Source organism: Temnothorax curvispinosus, unplaced genomic scaffold (assembly GCF_003070985.1).
Source record: "Temnothorax curvispinosus isolate PA1 unplaced genomic scaffold, ASM307098v1 QBEX01002587.1, whole genome shotgun sequence".
NCBI classification, from domain to species: Eukaryota; Metazoa; Arthropoda; class Insecta; order Hymenoptera; family Formicidae; genus Temnothorax; species Temnothorax curvispinosus.
Genome location: NW_020212367.1, coordinates 170,834 through 184,252, shown reverse-complemented (window position 1 = coordinate 184,252; position 13,419 = coordinate 170,834). Strand labels below are relative to the sequence as shown.

At 35.8% G+C, this 13,419-nt stretch overlaps 1 protein-coding gene across 1 annotated transcript in view; it reads left to right on the top strand.

The window, feature by feature from the left end:
- The window catches only part of LOC112451810 (laminin subunit alpha-1), a 143,632-nt gene that overhangs the window by 1,389 nt on the left and 128,824 nt on the right, over positions 1-13,419 (top strand). The gene's annotated exons all lie outside the window — the stretch shown is intronic.

Below are 13,419 nucleotides of genomic sequence, written 5' to 3'. Positions count from 1 at the left end.
ATTAAAATCGTTTGTTTCTCGAAGGAAATAATTATGAATTTCTCGAAGGAATTTTAATTTTTGAGAACGTTGAAGAAATCATGGTTTAGTTGTAATTTTATAATTATTTTTTTATAGAAATGATTTAAAGAACACTGATCCAAGACAGGTTTAAATGCAATAAAGACTATTAAGAGGAAATAATGTAAAATTATAATTTACATACATTTAAAAGTGATGAGACTTTAATGATGTGAAAACCAGATGTAATAATCAGATCGTTGAACTTGTTAAAATAATATATCTATACTTTTATTAAAGTTACATTTTTATTAAAGTTACATTTAATATTTTACCCAACATTTGTTTTAATCGTGACATTTTATTTGAAATGGAATTTTCTTTTTGCAAAAAACGTATACGTATCGGTTTATGAAAAATTGAAACTCCATATATCGCAAATCAGTATCTACAATTGTATTTTTTTATTTTTTTAAACAGACACCTTTTTCATTGTCTGACGCGATTTATATTTTTATTCAACAAGTCTTTTGAACTTTTATGACACGCTTCGCAGGACGCGAGCTTTATTTCCTCTTACATATGTCTTTTAAATGCAGATTACGATATCATTGCCGATGCGGCCACTGACGTTATGGCGCTCGGATTTGCATAAGACGTAAATATTACGCACACGCGTGGAACGCAACCATTTATCCGTAACATACTCCGAACATTATTCAAATCGGTAACACAAGGTTATCGCGATTGAATTTTACTGGGAGCAAACTGCCCGTTTTTAAGAGAATCAATCCTGTTTTATGTCACATTGATAACTATACTTACTATACCATATTTATCCTGCACATGATTTTTTATTTACATAGGTAGAATAAATTGGTGATCGTAACATATGGTCAAACGTTATTCGTAAATTATTCGAAGCTTTCAATCGCAAGTGTCTCCGATGCGACTCATGATGATCTAAAAATAGAAACTTAAGGCCATTGCACGTAACAAAGTTTTAGTCATAATCGTAAGGCCGTAAGAAAATAGACCAATCACACTTGATTATTCTTCGAGCTCAGGGAGAATAATCGACTGTGATTGGCCTATTTTCTTACGGCCTTACGATTATGACTAAAACTTTGTTACGTGCAATGGCCTTTACATATTTCGTTAATAAATACATAAGTAATTATCTTTAACTTCGATAACGTCCACCGTTACGCTTAGCTTCTAGCCTTAAATGTGCAACTGCACCACCGGTATTTCGCGAGATATTTTCTAAGCGTCTCCGTCCGGCATGGAAGTTAATTAATCGATACACCGCATTAAGTCCTGCATGGATTGCACTCTCGAGACTACTCACGCGATCCGCGAGTATAATGACGCCCATGCGATGCTGCGCTACGTATACTTACCCTCGGCGATATTTTCCCGAGATTAAATCTCTCGCGCGCGGTATGCGTGCGGCGCTTCTCGCGGTTTTCTGTCGCGATAACGCGTAATCTCGCTTCTTAAATTTCGACCGACAGTTTCTGGCGTGACACGAGGCGGAGGCCACGATCGCCGATCGTGTCCCGGACGCGGTGCGTGTGTGCGGTCTTTTAAGATATATATTGTCGAAAATTCCGACCGAATCCCGCGCGCGACCTCGTAAAACGCGCGTCTCTGCTCCGAGAATATTAAGCGTCAGGACATTCCGCAGCCTCCTTCCCCTCCACTTTGGGGAGCTCTTCGCTTTATATTTAGCGACACGACGACGACCGCCTCGAATCTCCACCGGTGTGTGGGGCGCACCGCGAGTGCGAACGCACCCTTTTACCTCGTTACTCCGGGGCGATCAAAGGCGGTCTCCCGGGGCTATCGATTCTTTCATATATCGGCGATATCGCGTGGAACGTGCGCACTCGAACGATGAGTAACAAAAATGCCGAGAGACAGGAGAAACGCGTGGAGAGAGAGAGAGAGAGAAAGCGCGAAGAGGGTAAAGCGTTTCCGGCCGGTGTAATTTAATGTAATTTATGAGCGGCTGGACTTTTCCGCGGAGGATTTATTTGTAGATGCATATAAATAAAGGAACTATGTCGCGGGGTATATGCATGTATACATTATTTAATATTTGTTTGAAAGCGTTAATTAATTGCGATTAAAGATTTTGGAAGATGTGATATGTAGAAAATATTTTCTCACTTTTTTCAAGTTAAAATACTATAATTATTGTTTTAAAAACGATAAAATAACGTAATTTTTACCATAAACATAGTAATTTAACTTAAAATTCCTCGATGGTCCGCAGCTAGTGCGACACCATAGTAATATTTACTATAAAATTTTCTCCGTGTACTTTTGCATATTAAGTTTGTTCATATCTTTCAAGATAATTGAGAAAAAATTTCGCATGCTAAAAGTATCATTTACATATAACTTTTTTAATTTGATGGCGAGCGCATCGTTAATATGAAAATGCAAAAGAATTATTCGAAATTCCTCGGCGCGACAATGTATCACGCCGTTCTAGATCGTTGTGTTTTGATGACGTTCTCTTGAAAGTCTTCGACCATCCAGTGGCTCGTTTACGAGGTAATTAACAGCCGGTTAACGGCCACCGAGAATAATTAACTTTGGCGGATACACTTTCGTCTTTTGTGTCGTTTATGTTCTCGCCCGTTGTCTCTCCTCCGCTCTTCTCCGCACCTCTGGTCCTTCTTTTTTTTTCTTCTCTTCTGATTTTAAGCCTCTTAGATGCTCCTCTTTCAAGAGATAGAGGCCGCGCGAGAAATACATTTTTAATGACGCGCTTACGCGATGACTGTGCGGCTTCTCTCTCTCGCATCGATAAATAAAAATAACGCGTGATAATTAACGTTTTGCCGTCGGCTGCCTCTTCGACGCGAGATCGATCGATCGATCGCACACGTAGCCGAGCAGAGTCGCGCCGCCTCCGATCGGATCTGCAAGATATCGAGATCAAGCGGCGCGCTCGCACCAACCCGGCTTGTGTGTATCGCTTCCTGTTTCTGCAATCCAGCCTGATCGGCTCGTACACCGAGTGGCAAAAGCGAAATTCCACTCTGGAATATTGCGAAATGTTATTCCTCTGTCCTGCCGCGTATGTAGCATACAATACATGGCATATCATGCTTGCCATCGCGCTCGGTCTTGCTTTATACTCGCGTTTCAGTCGACTGGCTGAATGCTTAAACTCGTTTATGTAGATTTTCAGGATAAAAATGAAATAAAGTATACACATAAAAAATGTTGTTTAATAAAGTCGATTAGAAAGAGGTGACGTGACAGATATACATACAAATTAAAAGAATACTCGAATTTTTGTTTATTATTTTTTATGTTTTATTTAAAAACTTTTCTGCCAATATTTCTTGTCTCTTTATAAACAATATATTGTAATTAATAACTCGCGGATTAAATGATTTGTGTTTGGATAAATCATCCATTTTTCAATATCTACATTAATTGTTATACGCAATTTCTGGTTATCTACATATATAACTGACAATAGGTAATTTGTCATTTAATTTTTATCGCAGAAATTAATGCTCACTATATCATGTGTGTTTCCTCATGGGTCTCATTTCCTGTTTCTACGATGCAATTTTGTGGTTAATGATTAAAGCACCTAAAGCGATATTGTGTATGCAATTTGTTACGAGATGTATTTATATACATTGATCCTGTTTGTTTTTTTTTAATTTTATAATTTTGTAGCTGCATATATATATTGCACATTTTTCGCGTAGGTACTATTATACAATATTTTTTATATTATTATTTATATTATAACTTTTATTCGTGCAATACTTATAATAAGTAAAACTTTCTTAATCTCTATTTCTCTTATGAAAAACTGATTGATATCTAATGTTTGCCATATTATTATCTAATATTTTCTTCATAATTATCGGGAACGGTACTTTATTCAACCTATCAGATTAGTTCTTTCATTATATATATTGTGCCTTCAAAATTATTATCAGATAAACGGCGTTTGATCGCGCATTTAACATTTGACTCCGTCCGATATTGATGACTGGGATAATGCAATTTCTTCTCGCGAGATTTTTGGGTAACGCCAAGCCACGCGAGAGAAACGATATAATGAAGCAACTGGCTGAATCGAATAAAGATAAAGGGATAAAGACGCGCCGTTGCAGTACCCTCGAGTTGTCGAGGCCGTGGAAGGCGGTACCCGGACTCTATCTAAACGGCGAGGATTCGCCCGAGGGGGGATCATTAATTTAATTAGTTTCGGAGAAAGAGCGGATTTAATCGTTCGCTCCAATGGATCGACGTGAATGCTCGTTGTTCGGACTCGGCGGAGCGGGCGTTTCTGCTTTAACATCCGTTGCGTTTGATCAGCAGCTATCTTAAAGAGCATTTAACGGGGAAGTTTAAAGGAATATCGATGAAGTCGATTTATCGCTATCGGAAATTTGTCTCAATCGTGTCTCATGTCAGTCGGCATGCTTTCTGATTGATGCAATTCCTCTTGCAAGAAATATATGTTTCTAAAGGTCCATAAAATATTTATCTTGATTTATTTATTAAACGTTACTTTATTAATTAAAATATTGTAATTAATTACTTGAGAAAACTTTTTCTTTAAGATTGATATATAAATTGTCAATTATAAATATGTGTATATTAATTTTGATTTAAGTGATAAACGCGACATTTTATATATAGAAGTTCTAAGACGCTTGGCTTTTCGTTGCCTCTGCCCGCGCACTTAGTATCCTTGATCTCGAGGGTTGGCTTGCAACAACGGGTGTCAATCACTTTGAAATACGTCAGTGATGACATAAACGATTTGCGGTCGACGTTACGTAGGTATAGCTCACCTGGCGCTTTTCGAAGCCGACGCGATGCCCGCCCGAAATCTCCGCGCCGTTCTCGAAATAATCCCATTCTCGTTCCGCGCGCGTGCTTCTCGTTTTGTTCCTGTTTAAATGCTAGGCCGGTCTGCTCTGCAAAATAACACTGCCGGCGTGTACGTGCTCGGAGTACACCGAGGGTTCTGTAGGACCACGTGGACGCGCGGCTAGGCCCTTAAGGGAATGCGAGACCGACCGTGACAAGGGCGATCCGCTTGAACTGCGAACCGTGACCTTCGAGACTACTAATTGTAAGATCCGTTGCTATTAATTGCTCAAACTATTTTTCTTTTCTTTATTCTTCTTCAAAAGAAATTTTGATGATGAACACATCTTCATCCCTTCTGAAAAACCGATATTAAATCAAGTATGATACAACTATATTTTTTACTTATATAAGAACAAATATGTTACAAGAAGAAGGATTATTTAGGACAAAAAAGAAATCAGTATCTTAAATTTTGGTATAAATAGAAATTTGTGACTATTACTTAATTAAATAATAATTGCCCGAATTAATTTAAGTAATATCGTCGAGAATATCGTCTTTGGCAAGCATCACAGTCCGAATTTTTTTCAGATATTAATCATACATGTATGTCTCACCGTAGATATTTTAAGACGTTTCCTGTTAGGTGTCTGCTACATGTTCGAGAGAGACGTATCAATTATCGACGACGAGTCGTCGACGTGCGCTACTGTTCTTAATTAGCTCGGACGAAATTAGTTCAAACGTGTCCGCCGGCAATCCTTTTTCGGTCGGATCGCTCACTATACACCCGATCGAATGGCGAGCATTTCCGAGATGACGAAGTTCGATCGTTATCACGTCTTTCTGTACACGTCGATTGCTTCGCAACAAAATTGGATAATAAAATCGCGAATTGCCGCGAGTTAATAGGAGGATTCCAATATTAACGGGTTATACTGCGCGAGAATCGATTCTCAGAACGAGGTAAACCGTGCCAAATAGAATTTACTGGAAGCCTTAATACGATAATTCCACGGAAGTGCTCTGACAAAACAATTTATATTCTAGTTATTTTGTACACTATACGGCGTTTAATATGCTCAATCTGAAAATTATAATTATTTAGTCGGTTAAATGAACATAATAACAGTCTTAATTTTTTAATTTGCGTATAACGACGTATTCGGGATAGAAGTAAAACAATAGTGATGATACAAATTTAAATAATATAGCGAACTTACAACTATTATGTATATCCACCATAATTAACGCACATGTAATTATTTATTAAGTTGAAATGTCAAGTTAGTAAATAAACTGTCGTCGTAGATCTCATTGCACCGACAAAATCGTAGAGCGAATACGAAATCGCGATCATTACTGGTACAACATGATCGTGCCCACGCAGGTGATAAAATGAATGGACACTCGCAATGATATAATACTTTGTGGGCTATAATGTATAGCGCGCGTATATCTTGGGGAAGTCGAGAAAGATCCCGTGAAAGACTCTCTCTTTCATGAAAGACTCCGTTCTATTTCGAACTCTGCATTCAACGAATCGATCATTCATTCAGTCATCGATGGTAATGTCCCGTGTTTAGCAAATGGCTGAGCTTATACGTGCAAGTCAATTAAAAAATACCAACCGCGGTTAAAGCTCTCCGAAAAAAATTAAAAATATAAAAATAAGACAAATGAGAGCCAATATGCACGTTGGTCGCGGGCCGGTTATACAATGTAATCGGAAATCAATATAATTAAAACAAATGTTTTTATTGATTGATTTTCGATTATATTGTAATCGTCGCCCGACCAACGTGCGTATTGACTCTCATTTTTCTTGTTTTTATATTTAATTAAAAAAGTTGCTTTTATTATTACATATTATAACTTATAACATAAATATTTTGACTGAAATTTCGCTAATATACTAATAATGCTATTGCCAGTGACGTTGAATAAAACATTTAAACGCGACTGTAAAACAAAACATATTAATAATATTAATTTAATTTAATATTAGCAATGGTATCTTTTGGTTCTATCTTCGAAATATTTATATGGATATGAATAATTTACAGCAAATCTTCGTACTCGATGATATCAGCATTTTTACATATGTTAAACGTGCATGTGTATCCCCGGTTGTATTTCAATCGAGCTTTACGACGCGTATTATGTCGCTGAATGAACATGATTAATGAAAAACATTAAAAGCGCGGACGGTGATAGCGCTCGATCTAGAGACGGAACGATTTGTGCGCGCCTCCGGGTTGAATAATTAAATAATATAATACATCAAGGTAAAATGCTGTTACGGTATCAACGCCACATGAACGTCTATATTGGCATAATAAATATAAAGATTTTCTTGGTACGAAGAGTTTACGACGTGCTCTTTTCTCTCTTTTTTTTCTGTAATAAAAACATTCTTTGGAAACAAAAGGAGAAGGAATAAATTACCGTCATTTATGACTATAGCTTTTATTCGTAGACACGTATAATAGTAATGTAAATTACGCATATATTTAAAGGAGCAACCGTTTGCTTTTTCTATACAATGTATCGATATGCCGTTTAAAAGTATTATTTTCCTTGCAATATTATCGTGATAATATTTCCATTTTAATATTTTATATTACATTTTTAGGACAGTAATTTTTTACTTTTGAAATTAGCTTTCCTTGTCTCGTTAAAATTCCTAAATCTTTATCAATGTCAAAGATTTATATATAACGTACATGATGTCTATATTTATATCGCAGATATAAAATAGAAACAGTTAATTTAATTGGCAATGCACTTATAAGAAATATGCCAAGGCATAAAAGGCCTTTTAGTAGAACATGTAAAATGCATATATCTATATTGAGTCCAGCTGATGGAATTGCAGTTCTCATATTCTCTCAGCACGAATCATATATTGCTACCTCTTGGCGAGTTTGTGGATCGTGTAATCCTTCTTTACGGTTGTGAGCGTGACATCTTATTTTTTTCCATTTGCAACGCGCGCGGTAATGGATTTCATCTCGCCTTAACTTTGAATCGATCTGAAAGGTCGAAGATAATTTCGAGGATCTTTCTCGATTCTGTTGACGTTCAATGCGATTATCGCGATACCTCCCACTGTTTTATGATGAGCGTGATCTTTTCTTATGAGGATAACCGTAGCATCTTCATTTTCATCGTTCTTTCCACCCGGATCTTCAATCAGAACTTTATACTCCATTCAAGATAATTTTGGCAATCTCCAACTTAAAATTATTTTTTGTAATAAAAATTTTACCTTATTATTTAAGCAATGAATTTATATACAATGTGTTAAGTATAATTGTTGTCTTCACAAAATTCTGTAAGTAAAATATATCTACCAATTAAAGTAATTAATTTTCAAATTTCTAATTTAGATAATTACGATTTTATTTTTATATAAAATACAAAATAATAACATTTATTTAATATGTATAAAATATTTATTGAAAAAGAGGAATATTTTGAACACGTGAGAAACATGTAACGATCTTTTATATCAATCAATAGTGATCGATTACGTATTTGTTATCATGTTTTAGAGAGACTCCGAAATATATAAACTTGATCCAGAAATTTATAAGTAGAAACACCTTAAAACCGGAATAGCAATAGGCATGATTCATAGTAGCGGGACTTGACAGCTTCGTCCGGCGACTGCCTCCGATTGCAATGTCGCATTAAGTCAGTAAAATCCGGGTTCGTAAGGAGAGACTATTTATACCGATTCACGACGAGCACAGCGCTGTATATTTATTTACTTTCTACACCATCTTATCTTGCTCCCCGTAGCATCTTTCAAGAATATTTCTAAGAGAAAACGAAGCTTCTTTTCATACACAGTATTCTCGAGGTCTCCGGTAATATTGATTATAACTATCAGCGTAGATGATTAGTTAAGATGATTAGTTAAAGAATGTCTGAAATGATTTTACTTTACGTAATTCTCTCATCACTGTGCTTTTGAAAGTCTCGTAATAAAATACTTAACATTCGACTCTGTTATAATTTGAAATAATACAATTAAAACTTCAATAATTTATTTTAATAAGCATGCAATATGAATAATATATTTACAGAAAAATATGTCATACAGCAAAAATACGCGATGGATTTATTCACGAATATATAACAGCTGCATTTCGGTGATTTCGAAAACCCTTCGCGTGTCAGTCATAGAAAGATATGCTCCAGTTATGATTTGTCGAGTTCAGTCGTGTGTTTTATTCACTCCGAACCGGAAGTAGAATAAGGTGTAGTCTCGCAATAAAAGAAGAGGGCGGGAATCTTTGCGCGTAAAACTCCGTTTCGTAAATAGGTTCTGTCGTGTGTGGCAGGAAGTCTCGCCAGATGCTGCAGATGAATCGAGATTCTTTGCATCCGAGACTCCGTTGATGTCCACATTATTTTAAAACGGTTGACGTCCCCGAGATTGTTTGATCGACGTATTTGATCGAGAGCAAGTAGAATTTAGTAGAACGATTCTATAATGCATCGCACGTTATTTTCAAGCTGCGGGATCTCAAAACAGACGCTTCGTACAATTTCGCCGTTAATGTACGAGCGATAATAGCGATCGCATGGTAGCAATGATGAGGTGAGATGGTTATTACCTACACGTATATCCCTTGCAAAACGGCAACCGGCCTTTGACGGAATACAAATCGTCCCGAGGACACGCGGTGATCGCGTCGACGAAGCGTCGATAGCGATCGACAAGCTGCAGGTAACTGCGCAAGTAATCGCTCAAGAATCGCCGTAAGAGGATACCCGCGCGTGATTGACGCGAATCGCTCGGAATATAAATTCAACATTAACGATAATAGTCACGACTTACGGTAAGAATGCTAATTCTAAAAAAAAATCCTTGCGTGTGACAAATAAATATAGGGTATCAATTTTGTTGATAATTTTCTGTACATTTTCTGCATATTTTTACAACGAATCTATAAAGACTCGACTTTTTTTAGAAAATTACTGCACATGTTGTATTATTTTTTAAACAACTTTTTGTAATTGTTATTTACTGTCGATTTTTTTTCTTTCAAGAATCATTTCTGATTTTGTTTTTTCAACCAATATCACCTTTTTTTTTTACACGCCGGTAAATGTATCAATGATGCATTTTTGTTATCTGCAGAATAAGTACAACGTTGGTACATTGGAAATAAATATCCGAGCTCTTTGCCGAAGTTCACGTTCGGACGCGTAAAATCGATAACCCACGATACCAAATTGGATGTTACGAAGGTAATAACCGTCGAATTACACGAAACGACCAGCAATGGCGGTCGGCGTTCCTTCTCGGCTTTCGCTACGAAATTTCTTGCATCTGCAACGCGGTCAGGCCCCCTGTGCTGCTCGCGTTAACGGACGCGGTATTTCACACGCCTTAAGCGTTCCGTGCGTGTAAATGTTAACTTCCGTGTTCACCAAGCGCGTGTAATCGTTTCTCCCGAATCCAACGCACGATAATCACAAAGCACGGCCGGCAAAGAGCATAATTGTCGTCTTTCATACAGAGGTCTACGAATCTGCATCGTGTATTTTGCTAATGTTCAGTATTTAAGCCGCATATATTAAAACGTTCGTCAATTAATTGCTTCATAAACTTAGCCAAGATAATGTTTAGAATTTCGTCGGCACTGTTAAAAAAATCTAATTACAAAAATTATTATTAAATAAAGTAATTAAAAAGAATATAAATCTTTTTAATTTTTGATGTTTTTAGTTTTATCTTATTCTTTCTGTACTATAAAAGTTAATACTTTGATATGATATTTGCGACTAAAAAAAATGCGTGACGAAATGCGGTCGATCGACGGTCGTAAAGGCGAACGTGCGTTAAGGCGAAGCACCTTCTCGCCTGATTCGTTCGCTCGCTTGCATGATCCTCGAACGAGGAGTCAACGGCGGTAGAATAAAAATGTCCATTCGGTGTGTGTTTCGATCTCTCGTTTCGGTCGTTCAACCTGCTCCTCTCCGTTTCACCTCCTCGCGCGCTTAACCGCCCACTCGTCCGAAAATTGCACCTTTCAGATCGAGACGCCTACTCGCTCGCCTTTATCGCTCTGTTTTTTCCGCTGCCTCAGGGCGCCACCAAAAACCGGAAATATGCCGCCGAAAGATAACTATACAATGAGAACTGCTTACACAATATACTTTAGAGAATATCACGGTGGACACAAAATATCATGTGACTCAACGTTTACGTATAACGTTCGAAATCGATAATGAATAAAGTCGTCTTGTGCGTAATAGATTGCGCATATACACTTGTTGTATAATTGACACATGAAAATCTTATTTAAAAAACGGATTTTGACTATTAAATCCGAAATTTTTTGTAGCTGAAATTTTGGAGCGTTCTTGGAGTAAAAATTAAAAATTTTGTCCTAATCAAAAAAGATTATACAAAGAGACATATAATAGATAAAGACATGTATAATAAATACAACAAAAAACGCGCGGATACATCTGGTTAAATGGAGCACTTCCCAGGCCTTGTCTGTTAAGGAGCTTTATTTCATTTAACGTAATAAATCTTGGAGAATCTCCTCGCACTTTGTACATTTTGGCACAAAACGCAGAAACGGTTGTTGGGAATTTTTCATTTACGCATATGCAAGTTATCATTTATACATATACAAGTACGCACGGATACTTCGGAGCTTAATTGAGCACTTTTGGGTTTCGACTATTAACAAACTATTTTATTTTTACAATCAAGAATCTTAGAGATTGTTTTTACACTTATGTATTTTACCACAAATCTCAAGAATCAGTGTTTTTGTGAAGATTTTATCCTGCTCTCTTCTTTATATCTTTTGTTATTTGTTTATTACTTTTAAATTGGTTTATTTGTTATAATTTAATAGTTTTTCATATATAAATATATATTCTGTTATAATTTTTTTAAATTAAAGCAATTTAATAATTTTTTTTATGAACGCTCCAAACTTAATATCTGCATGAAATTTTTTATTTAAATCTGATATAACTCACGAAACAGACAAAGTTCGATCGTGTTGGCAACGTTTTTCATTCCTCACATCTAAAGGAATCTCGGGAAGGTCTCACGGATGCATTCTTGCGTACGACGATTAATTCAGTGCTCTCTTATTAACGCCACCACATGCACTCGTTTCATCCCGCTCCGCTGCTTGCAAGTCGCTTTTTGCCGCTTCGCCAGAAACGCCGACGTGCTTGCGCGAAAGCCGCGGCTCTCGTTGAGATGATAGCAGTTGCTCTAAGGCTAAGGCCAAGGTTGTTTAAGGCAGTCTTCTTGGACAGATAGAGCCTCTTTCCTTATCTGTCCCTTGCATCGACTATATGGTCAAAAAACCATATGGTATCTTTTGCTTTTTTTTTGGCTTTTGAGTCCGAAAATTTTTTTTGTAAAAAGAACAAAAAAAATTTATTTTCATGGAAGTGTGATAAAATTAGAATGTATAGGAATATAAGAGATAAATATTTAACAATCGTGAAGAAAATTCCGAATACCCATAAAATAACTTTGTCTTCAATTTTTGTAACAAGTCGTTTTTACTAAGATTATTAAACGTAATTAGATATTAAAATCAATTCTTGTTGATTTAATTGACACATTATTAACGCATTTATGCGTTAATGCATTAATGCGTTAATGAAGCCAGTGTTAAAATCCAAATAAAAGAATTTGATTTTTAACAAATAAATTGTCTTACTATATACCAGATGCATTTGAAGAACATTGAGAAAGAGAATTATTTTGACGCTGAATTTTGATATGTTATGTCTTTTTAATCACTGAAAAAACAACAGATAACCAATATCAATTTTTAGTGTTTATTTTTATAATATATTGTACATTTATTTACTATTACATATTACTATTACACGTGGATTTTTAATTTAATAAATTCATTTTTTCACAATTTTTTTTTAAATTAAAATTGATAATGAAAATTGTTTTATGCATGATAGACTGCGCAATTTTGTTATTCGATCTCTGATGCATCAAGATATCAGAAAATATATTTCCGCTCTAAAGATTCTAGTTAAACATTGCTAACCTGTATCTACGTTAATTAGCAGTATCAACTGTGCCGACTAATGTAAATAAGATTGCAATGATCGTGAAGATAATATCGTGCAACGTGCACTGTTGAACCAGCTCATAAATTAAATACCAGTCTTTGCAAAGAGATCTGTCAAAGAAAAAAGTAAATCGAATAGGAGAAAATTCTAGTTTAGTAAATACAGATATTACACTGTCTATAAAAAATAAAGACGATAAAAACTTTAGTGTTTTTCTACTTTTTATTTAAATTTTTTCTCTTATAGATGTTACTAGATATTGGCAAGATTCCGATAACTCTGGCGCTTTAATTTGACGATGGTTTCTGGTAGTACTTTTAATGCTGAACAAAAAATTATATACATCTTATAGGGCTAACTGCTCTGGTTTTCGAGATATACAGTGTTAAAGTTAAAAATAAATAATATGAATTTTTAAATAATACTTCAATTGTGTGTGTATAAACAGTACACACGTAA